The sequence below is a fragment of the Haliotis asinina genome, chromosome 5, assembly GCF_037392515.1.
Source record: "Haliotis asinina isolate JCU_RB_2024 chromosome 5, JCU_Hal_asi_v2, whole genome shotgun sequence".
In the NCBI taxonomy this organism is placed as follows: domain Eukaryota; kingdom Metazoa; phylum Mollusca; class Gastropoda; order Lepetellida; family Haliotidae; genus Haliotis; species Haliotis asinina.
In genome coordinates this window covers 8,195,082-8,218,512 of record NC_090284.1, presented here as the reverse complement: position 1 = coordinate 8,218,512, position 23,431 = coordinate 8,195,082, and the positions used below count along the sequence as shown (strand labels likewise).

Here is a 23,431-nt window from a genome sequence, read left to right as displayed (position 1 = left end):
ACATTAGTATTTCCGGTGACACAACACCGTTTCATCCTTTTCAGAATGGTCTCATGGTTGCCAGTTGACACTAAGGAACCTACATTCCTTGAAGTAATAACATATTCCCCATCTATCCATCTCCAAAGAATGGTTGCGCACTTGTTCAAGTTTATCAAACTGTATTTATCGGTCTCGCAATTTAGAAATAGAACTAGTTCTTGAATATACCCAGGTCGTCGGAAATCTTGTACCCAATGTACGCTGGGCCCCAGTCTCGAAAATCGTATGTTGGCGCGCACAAAGGGAGCCCGGAACCAGTTAAGTGCCGGAAGTAGAGACATGCGAGGCTCACTTTTCATGATTCTAGCCAGATCCTCGAAACTTCAGCCACTGTCGTTCAAAGGTATATGCAATACTTTAAGATAGGATGAAGCAGGATGGAGCAGATAAACGCTATAACATCTGACAACCTGACATCTCCGAAGCCATCAGTATAACAAATGATATATTGAAGTTCAAGTTAAAGGTGGTCGATAACACAAGCATCGACTTAAACAAGGGTCAAAATAACCACTGGTCAAAATAACTACTGTAAGCAATCGCGTCAAAATACTCCAGAAATAAGGCCAATATAACCACTGTAAGCAAATGCGAGGTCAGTGGATTTCGCAACGGCCATCGTGGCACACAATCACCTTCATTTGTTGACATGTTTACCCTGTTTGTGGGTCTCCGCATCTAGACACATTCTGTACAAGCGTCCTTGAGTGATGTGTTCACGCCCTTCGGGTCTCCGTTATTCCTGACTCGACACAATTAATGTGTATGTATGTCCCTCTCAAGGCAGACCAAGGGTGTCGTTATAGTACATGTGTCTGTTGTTAATCTAAGTCGCGACCAGCTGGCAAAGGGAGAACAGACAGATAATTACCAGTGATCGTGCACAGGTACCCTTCTTCCTGGTGTTTCTGTCACGCCAAGGTGTTCCTGGTTACAGATCTAGAAGGATGGTCACATGTTGTAAGCGTGATTTTAGTTAATCTGTTAAACGCACAATAGTGGTATATGATGCATGGAATGGGACGCACAAGTACAATACCGATTGAGGGTCAGTTTGTCTTCAAAGGTACAACAGACAGACTATTTAGATCAATGTACAAACGTATGTTTCTCCGTACGTAAGCGATGTATATGACTTTGCCCATCTCTCCTGCTTATTCGCTGTCTCTCTTGCTTGCTCTCTCTCCCTGTTACCCCTTCCCTCCCCTCCTCTCTCTCTACTCCCACACTAGATCAGCTGGCAATACCGTAGACCCTGTTTCTCTTCCTCGACGATCCCATGTAATAACCACCGGATTCCCAACGGTACTATTATATTAAAATATGACCCCCTATCCCTACCACGAGAATTGCAGTTAATGGAAAACAGAAACCGTTGTGCTATCATTTGACAAAAGATACTTGACCTTATCTCTGTAAGATGTAGGGCAACATCACCTGGTCATCATAATCTTAAATAACGTTAATAAAGCGTCGTTATAATTTGATAATATTCTTATCTGATTCCCTTTCATCAAATATCAAATATTGAACAAGACATGCAGTCAAATACCATTAATCTTGGTACGATTGTCAGTAGAATTATGTACTTCACTTCAGTGAAAAACGAGCGAAGTCGAGCGCGAGTTTAATTTTACTACGCTTTTAGCAATATTCCAGCTACATCACATCGTGGACACCAGATGTAGGCAACACATATTGTACCCATGTGAATAAATCGAACCCGGATCTTCGGCGTGGCGAGCGAACGCTTGAAGCTCTAGGCTACCTCACCACCTCTCAGTGAAAAGAGGCAAACACTTAGTATGTTATATTTAAGTATAAATTTTGACTATTTCTTCGGTTCCGAACACAGACGTATGTAAGTTTGGTTTTAGTTAACGTTATTGCTTAGCACAAATCAACGAGTTATGAATACAACGCAGTTATTGTATGACACTGGGCGGTGACCACTTGCAGTCCAGACATAGCAGAGGGGTATGCCGGTGATAAGAATCATCAAAACAGTTATTGTTTATTTTCAGTTGCCTACAGTTGCCATGATCCATGTTTCATTGCTGGGTATTTAAAGAGTAGGTTAAAAGAAATCTGCCTATGTAAGATCACGCCCTGTCCCGTTGCAACATGCATGCGATGCGTGTACCATTAAATATACCTTGACCGTTGTCACGAGAAGCACTAGCTGGAGTCGTGTGTTTCGTGTTGTTATAGATATTGAGTGCGCTTTTCAACCAGGTTTGGCGACGGTTTGACGGGTACATGTATGGCAGATGTACGAATAAACTGGCAGGTGGTTATTTTTATTCTTGCTTTTTTTAGTGTTATGAAATGGAAAGCATGAATATATATATATAAGTATATATATAGTGGTAATTTAGGTGTAATTGGCAAGTTCAAAATCATGGTGGACAGCGTGGGTATATATAGGTTGACACGAATCGTGCTACTTGACGGCTCTATTGTGTCCACTTGTACCAGGGGTTGTTCTTTTTTCTTACCTTCACGTGAGTAGCCGGAGAAAAATATCTTTGAGATTTATAGCTGTTCAGTGGCTTTTATGAGAAAGATGTTTGTGAGTAAATGGGTGGGGAGGTGAATGGAGTGAGTGAGTGAGTTAGGTTTTACGCCGCTTATAGCAATATTCCAGCCATATCACGGCGGGGGACACTAGAGATGAGCTGCACACATAGTGCTCATGTGGGGAATCGAACCCGGGACTTCGGCGTGATGAGTAGCCACTTGGCTACCCCACCTCCCGAAGGTGAATGTAAATGTGTGTCAGTGAATGAGTCGATGGGCATGTATGTGAGTGAATGAGTCGGTGGGTATGTATGTGAGTGAATGAATCGGTGGGTATGCCGTGAGTGAATGAGTCGGTGTGTATGTATGTGAGTGAATGAGTCGGTGTGTATGTATGTGATTGAACGAATCGATGGGTATGTACGTGAGTGAGTGAGTAAGTGGGGTTTAAGTTTAGCCCAACATTCCAGCTATATCAGTCGATTACCTTGTACCTGTGCTGGAAGTCGAACCTGGACTTCCGCAGTGACGAGCGACCGCTGTAACGACTAGGCTACCCAACGTGTATGATCCATACACACGGCTTTGTGCTATACTGACAATACAAATGATTCATACTAAAGCAAAGCGTCGATCAGGTCATAGGTTAGAGCGAGTGAGTATGGTTTTACGCCCCCTTTAGCAGTATCGCCTAGCATCACGGAGTAAAACACCAAACATGGGTTTCAAACAGTGCACCCATGTGGAGAATCGAATCTTGGTTTTCGTCGTGAAGAGCGAATGCCTTGCCCACTAGGCTACCCCTCCGATTCCCATAAATAAGACGATGGGTTGAAGATCGCCGAGAACAATCTACCATTCATCTCACATGTCGGCTTAATATATGAAAACTGCCCGTAGTCGAAACATTTTACCACCCCATAACACGGATACGGTGCGAATACACTCGGTAACGTAATCCAGGCGAACAGTGATTCGAAGCAACAAGCATATGATGCTGGTGTCCAAAGGACGCAACTGTACAGCGAATTGCGGCACTCTTCAGGTCAGGGTCATCGGCTGGAGCACTGCGACATCGGACACAAGGACTGAAGCCCTGAATATTTCTGCACATGCCGGTTACCCGAGATAACAGCTGACTGCATTCCACCTCCTGTATATGCGTATTAAATGCAGTTCAACTGCGCTATTCATGTGTGATGTATTTATACAGTTAAGCATGTTGTTGTGATAAACAGCTATTTTCATCTTCAGTTTATATTTTCTTTTGAACAAGGACTCTGTTAACTGAAGAGTTTATATTTCTTTAAACGTGCCAATATGCGTAATATCTTGTCCATATAAAAATGTATCTTTGATATGTTGATATCTTTTAGATATGTTTTGTTTAATATGATTAATATTAGAATGAATGGATACATACTGAGCTATGTTGGTATTATCAAAGGACTACACCACTTGTTCCATGTTCTCTAGAATGCGCATACATCGGCTTATACATCTGAGTCTGTCTGTGGGATGATGGAAAGCGTTATCCTCTCCTTCCTACCTGGTACCCCTTCGCTGCTGAGTAAAGATACATCCGCTAATAACTTGTAATGCGTTTGGTCTCAGTGCTGCTATAATATTGTTCGAAAGACATTTCAGTCTACAGTCGAGATTTTACACTGTTCAGTTATCGTCGTGGCTACTTGGTGTGGTGGCGTCCTCTCTCTATTGTACACCAAATTCGCGATTTCGTTTGATCACTGAGAAACAGGGTAATATAATTGCTTAGGCATGACATTCAAAGCATATAAATGAATGATAGATTAGTACAGGCACTCGTTGTAGGGACAAACAAACCAAAATGGCGGACGCCGGTGCAGAATGCTTTTTCTCGAGTTCCAAACTGTAAAGTGGAGTCTTCAGTATGGAAACGTTTACAATTATTGATCTCGTGTACAATTACATCTGAATCCTGAAAGTGACCAGCGGCATTGTTTCAAAAGAAAGGAAACGGGAATACATTAACATAAGCCATTTGTTTAAACACCTTCACAACATAACGCAATACATACTGCAATACGAGATTCTTCAAAGGCATACAGTAATACAAGACAAATCTTATGGATAACAACTTCTTGATTAATTTTTCACAACGTTTCTGGGCTAGTTCTTGCCCCCTCGCTAGTAATATTGCAATACACCAACACACATAGCAATATATCGCAATGCGAAAATATTGGCAATGCCCATCCCTCGGGGATACACTGGTGAAATGTAAGTCACAGCATATTTAAGTTGCAATAAAACAAAAAATAGAAGCAAGCAATGAAAAATTCCAAACACAAATGTAAAATTTAATCCACCTGCACACTGTTCCTAACGACACTGCATCTGACATATTTATTATATCGACACCTGACTTAGTACCAGCCGTCAAGGGCTTACAGAAACGACACGGAACATGCGCGGAGATGCATTTAGACAACTAATAGAATTTCGATACGTCATCAGTTTGACATATATAGCACAATAGGGGTCGAATTGTGCCGTACGTGCTCCTTTTCAGGTACTTTGTCGAGATTTCCATTATCACAGCGTGTGGGGTTTAGTGTGTCATGGACCTTTCCCCAATGAGTCAGAACAAGGTAACTCGTGACTTTATTAAGTCATACGTCGAAATCTGGCAACGTTTGTAGGGACACCAGTGGCTCTGATTAATACACTCATGCAGATAGTATCACTTCTGTTTAAGGTGCTAAATATGTCATCGCCTCGAAATGCTCGGGTACAATCCAAACATGGTATTATATCAAAATTTTCTTTTTCGTTTGCTGAACGGTGAATCATTTGCGATGCCGTGTGTCTTTCAATATCAACGGCACTTGGATAGATCATCTATGACTTGATGAACGAGTTGTTCGGAATGTGTCATACAGCAATGGCATTCATAAATATCTCGCCCCCTAGTGTTAACTAATTAGAAAGTGGAGGTACTAATACTAATACGCTTTTGCTAATTTCCGTTTGATTGTCCATGTCGGGCTTCGAGCAGAATCACCGATGCTGAACAAGCCATCGAAATGTTGATCGGGTGGCCTCAGAGTGTGACCTTGAACCTGATGAATCCCATCTTTTGGCGAGGGGTGGGCTAGTGGTTGGTGGGTGGGTGGGCTAGGACACCTCTCGATTTTGTATGTGCCTAGAATATTGCTAGGCTTGGCATGGAATAAAATTCTTTATCTGTCGGTGTGTATATATTTGCAGTCGATATCCTCTTGATTCCTAGACGTCAATGATGTCTGGCTCGTCAGTATCGCCCTAACGAGCAGATGAATCGTTGCTACACACAGCCATACAAGACATCCTAAAGGTTACAATCCCACGAACAACGCGTGCTCGCACGTGGTGACAGATGGGCGGCTAGAGGCGTAAGGCTGGTTCACGAGGCTGATGCATGGTAACCAGTTACGAGATAGATGTTCAGGACGTCAATCACTGGATTGCCCCTTGATTAATTCCAAAACTCTGACATATAGGTATGTACTTTTGAGTCCGGATTTAATAAAACACCAGACACAACAGTAACAGTTTGCTCAACATTTTAGACGTGACTGACATCAGGTTCAGACGAACCTCAGTACCAAAGTCTCTTTGAAACCCATATCTTAATCAGCTGCACTATTCACCGACCAGGTATGTTCTGTTATCTGGATAACACCGGCCTGCAGGATATTTATTGTGAGCGCGTATTCATAAACCTTCCTCAAGGTCATACAAAGAACAAATTAAGTAACGTTCTTGTTTATATATAGCTCCGACAAGGGTAAAAGCAATTTGAGTGGGTACTTTTCTGTCAGTAGACTCTAAAAATATTTGTGATATATGGGCTACTGACACGAGGGTTATAAACTGAGTATATGTCGCCTGATGAGGGATATCATATTTCTGGAACTTCCTGAGCTCATCGCTTTTCTTTCGGACTACAGATTCAAATTTAGCATTCAAGTTTGACAAACCAATATATGCGCACTGGAGTCACCCTCTCGTGGTCCCATGCCGTGATACATCCAGACTACTGTTTAACGCGACGTTAAACTCACTCACTCACTCTAACCGCCTTCGTGATGTCGTGGTTAGGGTGCCCGCCCGGACAGCGGCCTACTCATACCATAAGGCATTAAAATATGCTTGTTTGCCCCTGCACGGCGTCCGGCATTAATGGACAGGGCAAGGACTGGTCGGCTTGGAGTCAGTATGCTATACAATATGCGATACATCGTACCTGTAAGGGGAATCGAACCCTGGTCTAAGAGAGAAAATCCTGACAGATCATGAGCTGTTATTCTCATTTGATGATTATGACTTATTTGTACAGGAGTCATTCTCTGAATCTCTGTATTGGGGAGAGAATTTAGCTTTACGCCACTTTTACCATTATTCCGGTAACATATTGTACCCTTGTGGGGAATCGAACCCGGATCTTCTGCGTGCCAAGCGAAATTTTAACCACAAGTCTACCCCAATGCCCAAATGTCTTGATGCACTGGCTAGAATGCATTTAAAGAAAACCTAACTGACATACGAAGGGCGGTAGTCTCTTGCATAATAAACTTACACAAACCTAATGAACTATTACCTTCATTCACTTGATTAGAAAGGATAGAGAAGATTGCCGAGCCACAAAAACAAGTAATTGTTTCCAACTATCAATACAGTCATGGTATTATGGCGTGAGAGAATGTCGATTGAAAATTCACACAAATGTGATGCAACCACTTGATGTCCAGCGTAGGACAGTGATCCTGTATATGAAGAGTTCAGATACCTACCTAGCGAGTAGTTCTATATAGCTAATGCTAAATACTCACTGAATCCTGCTTTCAGTCTAAGTCGGCGTTGGCGCCCACCCACAGCTTTAAGACATGTCTGTTTTACTGTGCTATATTTAAGATAATTATGGTTGTGAAATTACACAGTTTTACTAAAAAGATGTTCCTGGCACATGCTTATAATCTTAAAATATCCGTTTACTTTAATCTTGAAAATGAGATAATATTTGGAAAATATATTTCAGCACAGTTGGACCCAGAATGTAATCGTGCACGTTTATGCTTATTGAGATTAGAATATAACACTATCGCAACCTTTTGCACCTTTTGTCTGTTTCGTTTGCTGTGTTGGTGCGACTCGTTCTGGTTCCAACCTTACACTGTGCCGAGAACCTGTTCATGTTTGAGGAAGTCCTGCTTATACAACAATCAAAACAGACAGATCAGTAATGTTGGTAACATAAACTTCGTTTTCAGGAAAACAGTCACCGTGCTTGTTCCTCGCTTGCCTTGTTGTCCTTTTGTCGACGACAACACAAGGTGAAGGTGACATTGCATGAAGGTTGAAGGTGAAGGTTAGGGTGAAGGTGAAATTGAATGAAGGTTGAAGGTGAAGGTGAAGGTGAAACAGTATGAAGATGGAAGGTCAAGGTGAAGTTGAAAGGTCAAGGTGAAGGGATCAGCTTGGGATAGCAAAGGGCTAATACGGATGATATTGGTGCTGTCTGTTGGCCTGTTTAGACTGACCAGACTGGAACAAGGATTTACGTAAATTTGTGTTACACTTCACTGAGCTGCTTGGTGCGACAATTCGCACCCTGCCTTCCTTACGTACACCGGAGTGACAAACACGTATCACGTTGATGACGTTTGTTATGACGTTATCTGTTAAGAGGCCGATGACGACTGATTCGTGATACACTCAAAAAGCCAAGATTTCATTAAGGAATAAATGTTTGTTACACGTTCTAGATAAAACGTGCAAGGACGGTACCTAGTTTTGCTCCTCTTCACAACTCTAATTGTACATGCTAAGTCTGCTGAAGACGCAAGACAGCCTGCGCTATATGAATGGCAGTATGAAAACAACAAACAAATAAAAGTGACAAGACCTCTCCCTCAGTACGGGAAATGTCAGCGAACGGCAGTCGCTAGTTCTTACAGATACAGATAACGTGTCTCTTATGTCAAAGTCCTATCTGTCGCACACCCCTTCAAGCAATGCTAAAGCACAAGATGCACCAAATCTTTATTTCTCCAGGTACAGAAGCTTCTGTCTCACTCGGGCTCGGTTTCAGTCTAAAAGGGGTTATTTGATTCAGATTTATGCACATTCAGAGACTAAGTTAGTCTACCAAAATCCTCGACCACAAATAGTGAATTATGCTGGGTTCGCAGCTAGTGGTTAAAGGTCATAGGTGGTTTTGTTCAGTTTCGCTCATATTGTTACTATACCAACGGTTTATAGGATATTTCAGAGAGAGAGAGAGAGAGAGAGAGAGAGAGAGAGAGAGAGAGAGAGAGAGAGAGAGAGAGAGAGAGAGAGAGAGAGAGAGAGAGAGAGAGAGAGAGAGAGAGAGAGAGTGTGTGTGTGTGTGTGTGTGTGTGTGTGTGTGTGTAAGGCGTTATGGCGACGTTAGCAATATTTTAGCAATATCACGGGGTGACGCAGGAAGTGCTCTTTACACATTGTAGCCACGTATGTGTCATGTGGTGTAGTATATACCATTCAAACAATTAGGGTATGTTGGCTTTACAAGATTGATACGAATGATGAAGCTAAGAAGGAAATTAAGAAATTAAGGGAAAATATGATTTTAAGAAATTAAGGGAAAATATGATTTTAAGAAATTAAGGGAAAATATGATTATCTATTCTATTTATTCTGTTCCTTTGGACATATTATAATACACCAAGAAAACAATTAGAACTGCACCATACTCATCAAGAACGTCATAATTACCTCCTTTCAGTTCCTTTACAAGTACCGATTCACTATCACAGCTTCCTATTGTGACCGGTGAGGATGAAAAGTAGTTTTCCCTTGAAGTAACCCTGATTTTCCATTACTGTCCCTAGCGACGATATCACCACTACACCACACTTGTTACGTCCGTCACCAAACAAAAGCCGTGAACACTTCTGATAAGGAAACCCTATTTCCAGCTACTATGTCATTTATAATGGTTTTCCGATTACATGTGTCAAAGGTTTGTACGCAAAGGGTGTTGGCTTTTTTCGATAGAAAAATATATTGTTGATTTCCAGCCAAGTAACAAGGGGTATACTGTTTCAGATATATAAACGAATCAGCCTGGAGATTGGATCCAGGGTTTATATCAAAATACATATATCTCCGGATGGAGTCGTATGTCTTGAATAGGCGTGAATGGTGTTGTAGATTCATCCAGTGAGCGAGTGCATGAGCAAGTTTAGATTAAGGCCACGTTTAGCAATTTCCCAGCCTATATCACGACAGGGGGCACCAGAATTAGCTTCACTGATTGTTCCCATGTAGGGAATCGAAACTGGGTCTTCGACGTGACGATCGAACGCTTTAACCACTGGGCTACCCCTAGTGATTTGATTTCCTTAGAAAGTCATGTAGTGAGCCATAGGGTGAACGAGGCTCTATGTCACGTGCACACTGACAACACGTCGAGTCAGTCTGAACAGGGAACATATCCCGGAGTAACGAAGCGTTTGTGTTGTTACTTGTCCAGTGTTCATTTGCACCAAGCACCAGGCACTGCTGGAACACGTATATTTGTGACGAAAGACATACACGGAAAAGTAACAAAAAAAGTCCAAAACATAAGAGTGTCATTTATGTGTTTATTGAAAACATTTTCTACAAATAGAATGAACGTTCTAGAGTGACCTTTATGAGGATGCTATTTTATATACATAAATAACCTTGACATGATGGGACGAAACACCAAATGAAATGAACAATGCCGTCTTAAATAATATGTACTGGAGACATGTGGCTATTATGACAGTCAACTCTGACAAAACATCAAAGATTTGTTCAACGAGACAAAAAGACGTGTAAATATCAGATCTGTGGATTTCATGAAATTAACACCAGAATACATTTACATTTTGGTTTATGTCTTTGTTAATGACACTGTGTCAAATGTTCTCACAAACGAAACAAATGTTTTGATCCATGATATTGCTTTCTCAACCGAACAGTTATCTAAACTGATCTGTTTCAAACATGTATACACAAACGCCGCACTATTGAGTTTCCTCCTATCCGGATAAACGAGTTTTCGGACAAGAAAAATGTATCTAATCCTTGTAACCGATCAGACTGTACGAATATGGATGAACGAGGATGATTTACCTTATCAATTTTTTAGATTAATAACATGGCAAATTTTCTAAAGGGTAATTCATTTCTAATACTGATTCATTTCCAGATCCATTTTCCATAAGATGATTAATTTTCATATAGGGAAACCTCGTTTATCCATACGACAGCAATACACGACATGCACAAGTAAAACATATCAAATATCACAGAAACTTTGCTGAAACTGACAACACTATTTGGTCAGCAGAGTGAAATTGAACTTAATAAGTAGCTGGTGTTATTTTAGAACCATATTCTAATCACACGTTGAACAACGATATCTGCAAGGGCCCTCCTCAGTCGTAATGCCATGAAATGAGTTCAGAGTTTAAAGTTCAGCTATAGCACCACAAATATTGACAAATGTGAAATGAACATGATTAGTTCCCCATTGCAATGGGAACAGTCTTCGTGGATCGATGCTATCAACAACTGTCACTCACGCTGACGTTGGTCATCTCCCAGACTCGGAATAAATAGATGACTTTACGAAGTAAATGATCGCGGACATTGGCCAGTCCCTGTCCACCTTGGTCGTCACTGATTATTCTGACTTCTGTATGTATAGTAGGATGAACACAGTCTTCAGTTTTTCAACAGAGATATTGACGAATATCATAGAAATCTCGTAACAAGGAGGTATGTCTATCCAACACTTTCATGGTGCTTCCATAATGCTATCTCCGATGTCATTGGCTGGCAGGCAAGCTTCTGTAAGGCGACTCCCGATTGGTTTAAATTTACAGCCATCTTGACAAATTGATGGACGAAGTGTGACGTGACGGCTGCGACTGCACAGACCAGTTGGGCTTTTTGAGCATCATCAACAGAGACTGACAGGTCTGGGATGACTGGTTTCATTCTGAACAAAAAATGATAAAAATATAAGTATATTTATATAGAGAACATTTTGCAAAATAACTGACATGGAATATGTCCGCTTATACTACCAGACGCCCGAACATCGCCAGAAGCGATTACTCGTGACTTGTGAAAAGAAGACAAGCATGTGTTTCCTCTCCTGCGTGATAGATATTCCGTTTCCTGGCAGAAATGCACATCAAACTGACATGGATGTCTGGACGGAAGCTACTGTACACGTGGCATGTATATATCATACGGCTTTGTACATTCACCCCTTGAAACTAAACCGCAGTACAATGTCATGGTTACGCGCACCGAGGACGCTTTCAGAAAAGAACTTGACTAATATGCAAACAAAACTGACCCAAATACCTCCGACTACAACATGCACTACCGTATACCAGTACACCTTCCTTACTGAAACTAGTACGTGATGGACCTCATTGCCTACATGGGCATGTTTCATAAATATGTCAGCGGCTTGTCATATTTGACCTACATTTAATATGAGTTAAATGGCTGTTTATACAGCATGTGTGTTCGGGCGACATGTATATTATCACACGCATTGATCCATAAGCTGGACCTGTTCACACATATTGGCCTCATAGACAACGAACCAGACAGTCTGCTTATTATGTTTTGTTTATAGTCACAAAGCACCTACCATATTTTTTTAATGGTGACATGTTACAATCACGAGTCACCGAAAATGTCATAGTTGTACCACGGTCATACCTTTCACATTAAGTGATCTGTTTAATCCCTAAGTGTAAACAGCTTAACCACATCGAAATTCTCTCCCCGTTCGTATCTTATCACAAACAGCGGGATGTCTGGACCATATTAATCATACCTACTTGAATGTTCAATCTATAGCTTGTCGTATAACCATTTCTGATTGGTCGGGATAATTGTCTTCTACGACGTCCGCGCATGAACTGCCACAATTTACCATATGGAGCAATATCTCTTATCATAACGTAGGCTTCAAATGGCAGTTGCGTGATGCATATATTGTAACACTCATATTCTTTGCCGACAGTCCTCCTTGTCATATTAATTACCCAAATATTTAGAAAGAAAAACATTATGCTCAAAATATTGCTTCATACGACTCCTGAAAATATATTCGAATAATCAATAACACTTCTGAATTTTGTTCCAGACACATGGCCACAGGCTGTAACATGGCGGCATAGATGCGTTTGTTAAAAAGCCAAAGAAAACAAGAGGTACCTACCCAAACATTGATGCTTGGAACATGTTGTGCGTTTTGGCGCCACTGTTTACGTTTACGTTCTCTTCGGGTGATGGCCAGAACATCTTTACTGCTTCGTGTGTAGACTCAAACTGTGCCTGTGGAGAGAGATTTAACACATTAGTGACGGACAGTATTCAACATAAGTGTTGCATCATCCACAAAGTTTCAATTCGATTGACAACTCCGGTCGAACTACGTTTTACCTCACACATGCAAACAGTAGATATTCCACATAAACTGTTACAATCTGAACTGCTGATAAGAGTTCTCGGAAACATATATAGAAAATAGACACCCTGACACACTTTTGTATCACTGACAGGGTTCTAAAGGGTAAAGGCACACGAACTACAGAACACCAACTTGACTCTCAAATGGCATGCGTGCTGCGATTTGTAAAACGACATGCCTCTAAAGGAAAACATGCAAAGGAACTGATACCCTAGATATTGGGCTTTTTTGGAGAGAGAAAGCTATTCTTTTAGGCAGTTTGCATTTTTTAAATTGGAGTTGAGCCACGTTGCACAGTCTACCACGGTCCCCAATAATCACGCCACATTCAGTCTACGTTTGTCCGTTCTGTGTCGTCGGCACGACGAACATCTGTTGCAAATGTTTCAATGACAGAATTTCTTTTTCTACTTTTGTCCTTTTGTTTGTCTCGGCTGAGTTATCGTTCATAATTGCTTGTTCAGGAACCGTTCTCGACAAAACGTGTAATATAATAGTGACATTAAAAAGCGGGTCCCTGAATCATACTGACACACGTCCCTCCGACTATTTATCATGATTATTTTACAGCATGTTCCACGCATGTCATTGAATGCTTAAAGCACTTCTGAGTCGCATACGGAAAACAAAACATTTCATTTTTTGCCTGTTCTTTTGAAATTAGCACGTCGCATGTCGTTTCCACTCTGAGGCCTGAAACGTCTCAACCACAAGGTCAATATTTCCTTGATAATGACCTAGAAACGGGGAAGCTCTTCAAAACGTGACTTCGTGACTTATTTAAACTGTTTTCTTAGTTCACAGATATGACTTTACAAAACCTAATTGCGCACTGCTGTTTAAACTGTTTCATACAGTGGTGTCGGTTGCATGTCGATATCACTCTGATTGAAATGCACTCGGCTTGCAGGTCGGGCGCGCGGTGTGGACAGCTGATGCACGAGGCGTGCGGCATATCACTGTCGCTAAGTTAACCAACTTACACTACCTATATCAATCTATGTTCCTGTTAACGTTGCACATTTTAATCTCCTGTCTTAAATGTCTGTCAGAAACTGAAATGAAGGGTTCAATAAACGTGTCTATCGCTTGAACAGACATTTTAATAACCGAAACCCATTAGAAAGAGCATCAGTAACAGAAAAACGATAGATCATAATTACCCACCCATATCCCTCTACTGAAACATCCCATGAAACCGGACAATGACAGACTGCGCGCGAGCAGTAGCCACCATGCACTTACTGTCAATCATCAGTTTGTTTCACTTAGCCTTCGAGTTACATCGCGCCGCCGTGAAAGTACAACCTCTGAAATAAACTTCTCTGCATTTCCCCGTTCCGCCAAACGTTAGGTAGCATTACTCTACTCATTCACTCGCTTGTCTGTGAGTTGAAGCCGCTTCAAGCTAAGCCGCTTTCCAAATCTATTCTGTGCATGTATACAGTTTCTCCAAATATACTCGGAAACCAAAGCACCTGCATTTAATGTACCACCCACTGTAATAAATGTCACCTATTTCTGATATTGACATGACTACCGGTGATATAGACGAATGCACTTCACATCTATCAGATTCAGACATAGCGTAAGCACCACATGGAGTGAAATAGACAAGATCAAATGTCAATCACGTTTCTTAAAGAGGCGTGTTATATTGTTGAATTGGAAGAACGAAATATATTACTGTCTAAGCTCAGAGTGAAACTCCAAAGTTCAGCAAACAAACGAGGCGTCAAAATTACTAGTTCGATATTTTTCCGCATGTACGTCTGCGGTAACTTCAAAGTCACTGCAAAGTTAAACAGCGCTATCCACGGCCCAGCACGTAGCATAGGCATTAAATCCACCGATAACCATATCACGTAGTAGGTCATACAGAAATGTCGATATTAACTATTATAGACTCGTCAGGGCAATTAGATAAATTGACGATATTTTACAAACTGGAGTATTAAAGAGATTACTTTATCAATACGACCGAGAAGCGTGTTTTGCAAATCTGTCAGATCAGATCTCCTTGACGTTGAAAACAAACCATCGAATTGATAAAAAGGAAATGGTTTTGACTAGTCGGCTTAATGATTACTTGTCAATCAAATCCCTGCTTTCTGTAGACTAACTTGGAAACTTTTCACCTTATTGACCCGTGCTGTCATTTGAAAACGTGAAATAAATTAATTAAATACAAAATAGTATATCCTCACATTTTACAAAAATATTTAATTTAAAACACCTGATGAATGCTATCTTATCTACGTCACTTCACAAAATAAAAATATTATTTTAAAATAAAATAATACTTAGGAGATATTAATTAAAATATATAAATAAAAGAAATAAACAGTGAATGCATACTCACACAAAATATAAACTTCTTTTGTAATCCTTCAAAGATCTTCAAATCTGCAGTAAGTCCGAAGTCTCTGCTATGCTTTATCACAATAGGTTTAGAAAGTGTCTCAAACAAGCTTTCAAGGAACACTGACAAGCATGTCGGTTTACTGCCTTTATATACAGTGGCAAAGGGAAATCCTCACCGGAGTAGGCGCGAACGAAGAAAACACGCGTTGAGATGGGATGGCCCGGGATTTGCTGTCAACCAATCAGCTTCTAGTAGAGCGTACCGGCGAGGTACGGCTTGAGATATGACGTCATGGTTTTACAGCAGCACCATGGCGAGAGGCACGTTCAATGTCGCGTTGCATCATGCGATGTGAAAATTTCTCAAGATGAGTTCTCCCCTTCCAGCTTTGCGTGGCTATGCTGTGTTTGGGCTGACCATTTGTTTATACATTTGAGATAGACGAAAACTGACCGGACGAAGATAAAAGACGCTGATTAAAGGACCACAGTTTGAAACATTTGTGCTACTGACCTAATGAGCCTTTAAAGGACGCTCTACTTTCTTTTAAGTGTCGGGTCTCGGAAACTCATACTGAAACTTTCAATCGTTTCATAAGGGTGCTTGAAATAAAGTGTGCCTCCTTTTAAACTTTAAATCATGTATGAAACCGACTTTGACTGGGACACAGTAGAGTTAGTGTTCTCACATTCTGTGTGGCAGCAGTTTGATCGCTGACAGTGAGCCCTCACCGTCGTACAGACACAAGGTTATTGTTGTGAAGTTCGTATCATTTGTGTTTGTTTAAAATGAACTAATGTAAAGTTCGACTCTCCATGTTCCAACACGATCTCTTATCAAACTAGCCTTTGTTCTGACTGTCTGAAATTGCATTAAACAATATTTGTTGTAGCATCGTTGTAAACACAGTTTAACAGAAGGGAGAGTGTGCGAAGCAATGCATGAACAAACTATACCGTTACCTTGTATGTCTAAGTTGTTACCGTTTTGTACAGTCCTTCACGACAGTTCATCGTTTTAGTTTACAATAGTGTGTTCAAGGAAGAATCTTTGCTAGACGACCCAATCGACACATCTCTTTTTCGAACTATGGACAACTCGATGTATTTTCGAGTAAACCCAGAACTCAGGAACTCTCGTTGTTTAAGTAAAAGGGCAAGTTAAAATGACAAGTCAAATGTATTTTCACATATGAGCAGAAATACATTTTGACATTTTAGAATAACATGATTATCGGTTAACGTTATCACCATTCATATTCAGCTGGATTTGTATACTCGGACCTCCTGGACCTGAGTGAATATTAAGATTGTTCTTAAGAAATTGATGTCAGCCACTGGATTGTCTGGTATACATTCGAATATCTACAGACCATTCTGTTGAATGTTGTTAAATGCAACGACCTCAGACAAACAAACAAACAAACAATTGTTTGGGAGAACGTAGACATCATTTTGTGTTATAATACTGCTTATACTGCCTGTAATTCATTCTTCCTTTAAGAAGCTTTGAAAAAACTGTTACAGGATCTCTGATATTACCCAAGGGTGGTTTTCATCTGTTCTTCCGTGTAGTGTGTGTTCTGTCGACATTGTACAGGAGCTACAACTCTGTACAGATAAGCTCGGCAGATTCCGCGCCAGTGTGTACACGTGATACATTCGTTGCTGATGGTGGAAGGGATTAAGGTCAACGCCAATCAGAGTGAGTGAGTATAAAAAATATCAAAGACTGGCATCACACCTGGTACCCATGTGGGGACACGAACTCGGCTTCTGCTGCGTGACGAGCAAACGCTTTAATCGCTAGTGTACTCCACCGATCCTCAATACCCCTTTGATCACCATTGCGGTGTGTCAAGACGGTGTGTCAAGACAATGTAAAAGGCAAACTCGAGGTAATGCAGGCCTTACCGTTTACTACCTTTGTGAAGTCTGCTCAAGGATATGCTGCCAACAAACCTTGAAACCACAATGGGACAGGATTGGGATTCGAACCCACTATCATGTTTCTGGCATATCTTCAGGTATTAAGTCTGCATTACAGCTCTGCGACGACTTAACGACTGGGCCACCCCTTCTCTATTTGTGTTAGAGGGGTGGGGCTGGCTGTGAAACGAGTCGGACCCCCCGCACTGATGCATTGCGCACTCACAAGGGATGGTTGTATCATACATGCAGTAAGTGTTCCCCACGAATGACCCGCACGTGCGTTTTTGACGTGAACTGTTTACACTTGCACATCATTCGATATGAACTCTTAAAGACAGAGACATGCGTTTGGGTGTACCTGAGCTGTAAATACAAACTGGCTTCCTACATGATTGCCCCAGACACGAAGTGTGCAGGTTTCAAGTTATCTAGTCTCAGCTGAAACGTGCATGCACCGCCGCTTTCAGAAAACAACCAATCTTGTCCAACTTAAACAGAGATACACTGATACATGCTCAAAATCTGAAGGGAAACCTCACGTCAAAATGCATCCTCGTTCGAGGAAGATATTTCAGTGATTGTTGTTAAGGTAAACATCACAAGTACCATATTGGATGTCATTTCGACATTAAACTTGATCAGCGTCAACACATTTTTTTCGTAAAATGACCCTTGGATGATTCTGATGTTATATTAACCACCAACAAATGTGGTAGCATACTTGTTGGTGTGTTTGCTCATAACTGATTAGGTCTGGGTTCATGCCTCAAGTCATGTTATGTGAGTTATTATGGCTTAGGTAGTTTTTCCATATATCTAACATTCTCTCGAGAGAGTACTAAATGCCATCGCAAGTAAATTTGTGCCCGCAAACTGATAGAATCTGTTATTACAAAACAGAAGGTAGTTTTGTTAAAATTTTAGTTCTGTTTTAGTACCCTTTGAATGTTCATCATGGGTCACTTCCCTCTCGACATTAAATCTCCCTTGGTCTTTACGACATACCAAGAGAAACACATCAAAACCTTAAGAGTTCACTAAACCCCTGACGTACTTGAACCAAGCACTAATACCACGTGTTTCTCAGAGCCACTGGTATCGTGTTTCTTGCTCAAGGGGGACCATTGCTCTTCGTTTCTGTCCTGTAGTCCAGTCTCCGGGTTAGTATTCTACTTATTTAACAGTCCACACTCTGTCTATAGGTGTTGTAATTAACCCCGAGTTTAATTCCACAAGGGGTTGTGATGGTGAACAGGATTAGGGATAGCATAAAGGTTATCAATTGTGAAGACATAGCGATGAACCTACCAGAGATGACGCCAAGGGACTTCGGAATTATGGTTGTACGTTGAAACTATTAAAGTTTCCTATTTCATGATACGTTTATTTGCTTGATGATGGATGACCTTTCAGTTAAGAATAACAAGTAGGAAGGGCACCTCGGCATCCCAAAAGTGGATTTTCAGACGATTGAGGGAAGGATTTGGGCAAATGGTGAACAGAAAACGACACAAATAGCACATGCTTATGACGCTGGTGCGATGGAATCAGTTAATTAATCGACGGACAGGGAGAAGGGGTGGATAGAAAATAGCACTAGCATCTAATAATACATAGGACCAATTTGATTGGACAGAAACAGCTCACATGGGCGATCATAAGGAGATCATGTATAAACAGTGGGCATATAATCGGACATGGAGAGAAACATTGTGGGCATATAAGATCTTTCCAATAAGCACACTGGTCCTAAACAGTTGTCATAAAAGCGACGATGGTGAGAAAGACATTGGATACAAATATAGGCAGACTACTCTCTCTCTCTCTCTCTCTCTCTCTCTCTCTCTCTCTCTCTCTCTCTCTCTCTCTCTCTCTCTGTGTGTGTGTGTGTGTGTGTGTGGTTGAACTTGAAGTCAGAGGCCTTAGTTCTTTGATATTACAAAGTATGGATCAAAAACCAAACCAACTGGACAGCAACTTTTTACAAAACATTAAAATGCTTTGACTGCAGAATGATTAAGTTGGTCAAACCATGTCAGTGTGATCTTGAACGTCTTTGAACTATGTGTAGTTGAGATGACTCATGTCACGACGTAGAATACAATGATTAAGTTGGTCAAACCATGTCAGTGTGATCTTGAACGTCTTTGAACTATGTGTAGTTGAGATGACTCATGTCACGACGTGGAATACAATGATTAAGTTGGTCAAACCATGTCAGTGTGATCTTGAACGTCTTTGAACTATGTGTAGTTGAGATGCCTCATGTCACGACGTAGAATACAATGATTAAGTTGGTCAAACCATGTCAGTGTGATCTTGAACGTCTTTGAACTATGTGTAGTTGAGATGACTCATGTCACGACGTAGAATACAATGATTAAGTTGGTCAAACCATGTCAGTGTGATCTTGAACGTCTTTGAACTATGTGTAGTTGAGATGACTCATGTCACGACGTAGAATACAATGATTAAGTTGGTCAAACCATGTCAGTGTGATCTTGAACGTCTTTGAACTATGTGTAGTTGAGATGACTCATGTCACGACGTAGAATACAATGATTAAGTTGGTCAAACCATGTCAGTGTGATCTTGAACGTCTTTGAACTATGTGTAGTTGAGATGACTCATGTCACGACGTAGAATACAATGATTAAGTTGGTCAAACCATGTCAGTGTGATCTTGAACGTCTTTGAACTATGTGTAGTTGAGATGACTCATGTCACGACGTGGAATACAATGATTAAGTTTTGTCAAATCATGTCAGTGTGATCTTGAACGTCTTTGAACTATGTGTAGTTGAGATGACTCATGTCACGACGTAGAATACAATGATTAAGTTGGTCAAACCATGTCAGTGTGATCTTGAACGTCTTTGAACTATGTGTAGTTGAGATGACTCATGTCACGACGTGGAATACAATGATTAAGTTGGTCAAACCATGTCAGTGTGATCTTGAACGTCTTTGAACTATGTGTAGTTGAGATGACTCATGTCACGACGTGGAATACAATGATTAAGTTGGTCAAACCATGTCAGTGTGATCTTGAACGTCTTTGAACTATGTGTAGTTGAGATGACTCATGTCACGACGTAGAATACAATGATTAAGTTGGTCAAACCATGTCAGTGTGATCTTGAACGTCTTTGAACTATGTGTAGTTGAGATGCCTCATGTCACGACGTAGAATACAATGATTAAGTTGGTCAAACCATGTCAGTGTGATCTTGAACGTCTTTGAACTATGTGTAGTTGAGATGCCTCATGTCACGACGTAGAATACAATGATTAAGTTGGTCAAACCATGTCAGTGTGATCTTGAACGTCTTTGAACTATGTGTAGTTGAGATGCCTCATGTCACGACGTAGAATACAATGATTAAGTTGGTCAAACCATGTCAGTGTGATCTTGAACGTCTTTGAACTATGTGTAGTTGAGATGACTCATGTCACGACGTAGAATACAATGATTAAGTTGGTCAAACCATGTCAGTGTGATCTTGAACGTCTTTGAACTATGTGTAGTTGAGATGACTCATGTCACGACGTAGAATACAATGATTAAGTTGGTCAAACCATGTCAGTGTGATCTTGAACGTCTTTGAACTATGTGTAGTTGAGATGACTCATGTCACGACGTAGAATACAATGATTAAGTTGGTCAAACCATGTCAGTGTGATCTTGAACGTCTTTGAACTATGTGTAGTTGAGATGACTCATGTCACGACGTAGAATACAATGATTAAGTTGGTCAAACCATGTCAGTGTGATCTTGAACGTCTTTGAACTATGTGTAGTTGAGATGACTCATGTCACGACGTAGAATACAATGATTAAGTTGGTCAAACCATGTCAGTGTGATCTTGAACGTCTTTGAACTATGTGTAGTTGAGATGACTCATGTCACGACGTAGAATACAATGATTAAGTTGGTCAAACCATGTCAGTGTGATCTTGAACGTCTTTGAACTATGTGTAGTTGAGATGACTCATGTCACGACGTAAAATACAATGATTAAGTTGGTCAAACCATGTCAGTGTGATCTTGAACGTCTTTGAACTATGTGTAGTTGAGATGACTCATGTCACGACGTAGAATACAATGATTAAGTTGGTCAAACCATGTCAGTGTGATCTTGAACGTCTTTGAACTATGTGTAGTTGAGATGACTCATGTCACGACGTAGAATACAATGATTAAGTTGGTCAAACCATGTCAGTGTGATCTTGAACGTCTTTGAACTATGTGTAGTTGAGATGACTCATGTCACGACGTAGAATACAATGATTAAGTTGGTCAAACCATGTCAGTGTGATCTTGAACGTCTTTGAACTATGTGTAGTTGAGATGACTCATGTCACGACGTGGAATACAATGATTAAGTTGGTCAAACCATGTCAGTGTGATCTTGAACGTCTTTGAACTATGTGTAGTTGAGATGACTCATGTCACGACGTGGAATACAATGATTAAGTTGGTCAAACCATGTCAGTGTGATCTTGAACGTCTTTGAACTATGTGTAGTTGAGATGACTCATGTCACGACGTAGAATACAATGATTAAGTTGGTCAAACCATGTCAGTGTGATCTTGAACGTCTTTGAACTATGTGTAGTTGAGATGCCTCATGTCACGACGTAGAATACAATGATTAAGTTGGTCAAACCATGTCAGTGTGATCTTGAACGTCTTTGAACTATGTGTAGTTGAGATGACTCATGTCACGACGTAGAATACAATGATTAAGTTGGTCAAACCATGTCAGTGTGATCTTGAACGTCTTTGAACTATGTGTAGTTGAGATGACTCATGTCACGACGTAGAATACAATGATTAAGTTGGTCAAACCATGTCAGTGTGATCTTGAACGTCTTTGAACTATGTGTAGTTGAGATGACTCATGTCACGACGTAGAATACAATGATTAAGTTGGTCAAACCATGTCAGTGTGATCTTGAACGTCTTTGAACTATGTGTAGTTGAGATGACTCATGTCACGACGTAGAATACAATGATTAAGTTGGTCAAACCATGTCAGTGTGATCTTGAACGTCTTTGAACTATGTGTAGTTGAGATGACTCATGTCACGACGTAGAATACAATGATTAAGTTGGTCAAACCATGTCAGTGTGATCTTGAACGTCTTTGAACTATGTGTAGTTGAGATGACTCATGTCACGACGTAGAATACAATGATTAAGTTGGTCAAACCATGTCAGTGTGATCTTGAACGTCTTTGAACTATGTGTAGTTGAGATGACTCATGTCACGACGTAGAATACAATGATTAAGTTGGTCAAACCATGTCAGTGTGATCTTGAACGTCTTTGAACTATGTGTAGTTGAGATGACTCATGTCACGACGTAGAATACAATGATTAAGTTGGTCAAACCATGTCAGTGTGATCTTGAACGTCTTTGAACTATGTGTAGTTGAGATGACTCATGTCACGACGTAAAATACAATGATTAAGTTGGTCAAACCATGTCAGTGTGATCTTGAACGTCTTTGAACTATGTGTAGTTGAGATGACTCATGTCACGACGTAGAATACAATGATTAAGTTGGTCAAACCATGTCAGTGTGATCTTGAACGTCTTTGAACTATGTGTAGTTGAGATGACTCATGTCACGACGTAGAATACAATGCCGATTTCGTTCAATGATAATCATAACCCTACAATCAAAGTGAACCGAAGCTAACCTCGGACTCAGTTGTTAAGCTATATATTATGTATATCCCGGAAGGGGCCACGCGCCCGTCACATGCGACAGTATTCCCCATTGATGCGCCATACAATCACATAAGAATCGTGTATTTACGAAACAGCTGACGGATGTTTAGAGCTTGAAATATATGTTTAGCTTGGCAAACTGATAATACAGCTACTATTTAATAACATTAGCTTCATTTGTCGTCAAACAAAACAATGCCTTGAAAGAAAAGCATTGTAAAACATCCACGTCATGTGGAAGACATGATATTATTCTTTCGTACGTCGTCCAACAATGTCAAAGTGAGTGAGGTT

The 23,431-nt window shown here is 40.6% G+C and overlaps 1 long non-coding RNA gene across 1 annotated transcript; it reads right to left on the bottom strand.

Annotated features, from left to right (window-relative positions):
• Window positions 1-10,200: 10,200 nt before the first annotated feature.
• On the bottom strand, window positions 10,201-15,658 carry LOC137283573 (uncharacterized). Its single transcript, XR_010956863.1, has 3 exons — window positions 15,462-15,658; window positions 12,848-12,963; window positions 10,201-11,602 (listed from the first exon to the last, which is right to left on the bottom strand). It is a non-coding gene; the product is annotated as an uncharacterized lncRNA (long non-coding RNA).
• Between the last annotated feature and the right edge of the window lie 7,773 nt (window positions 15,659-23,431).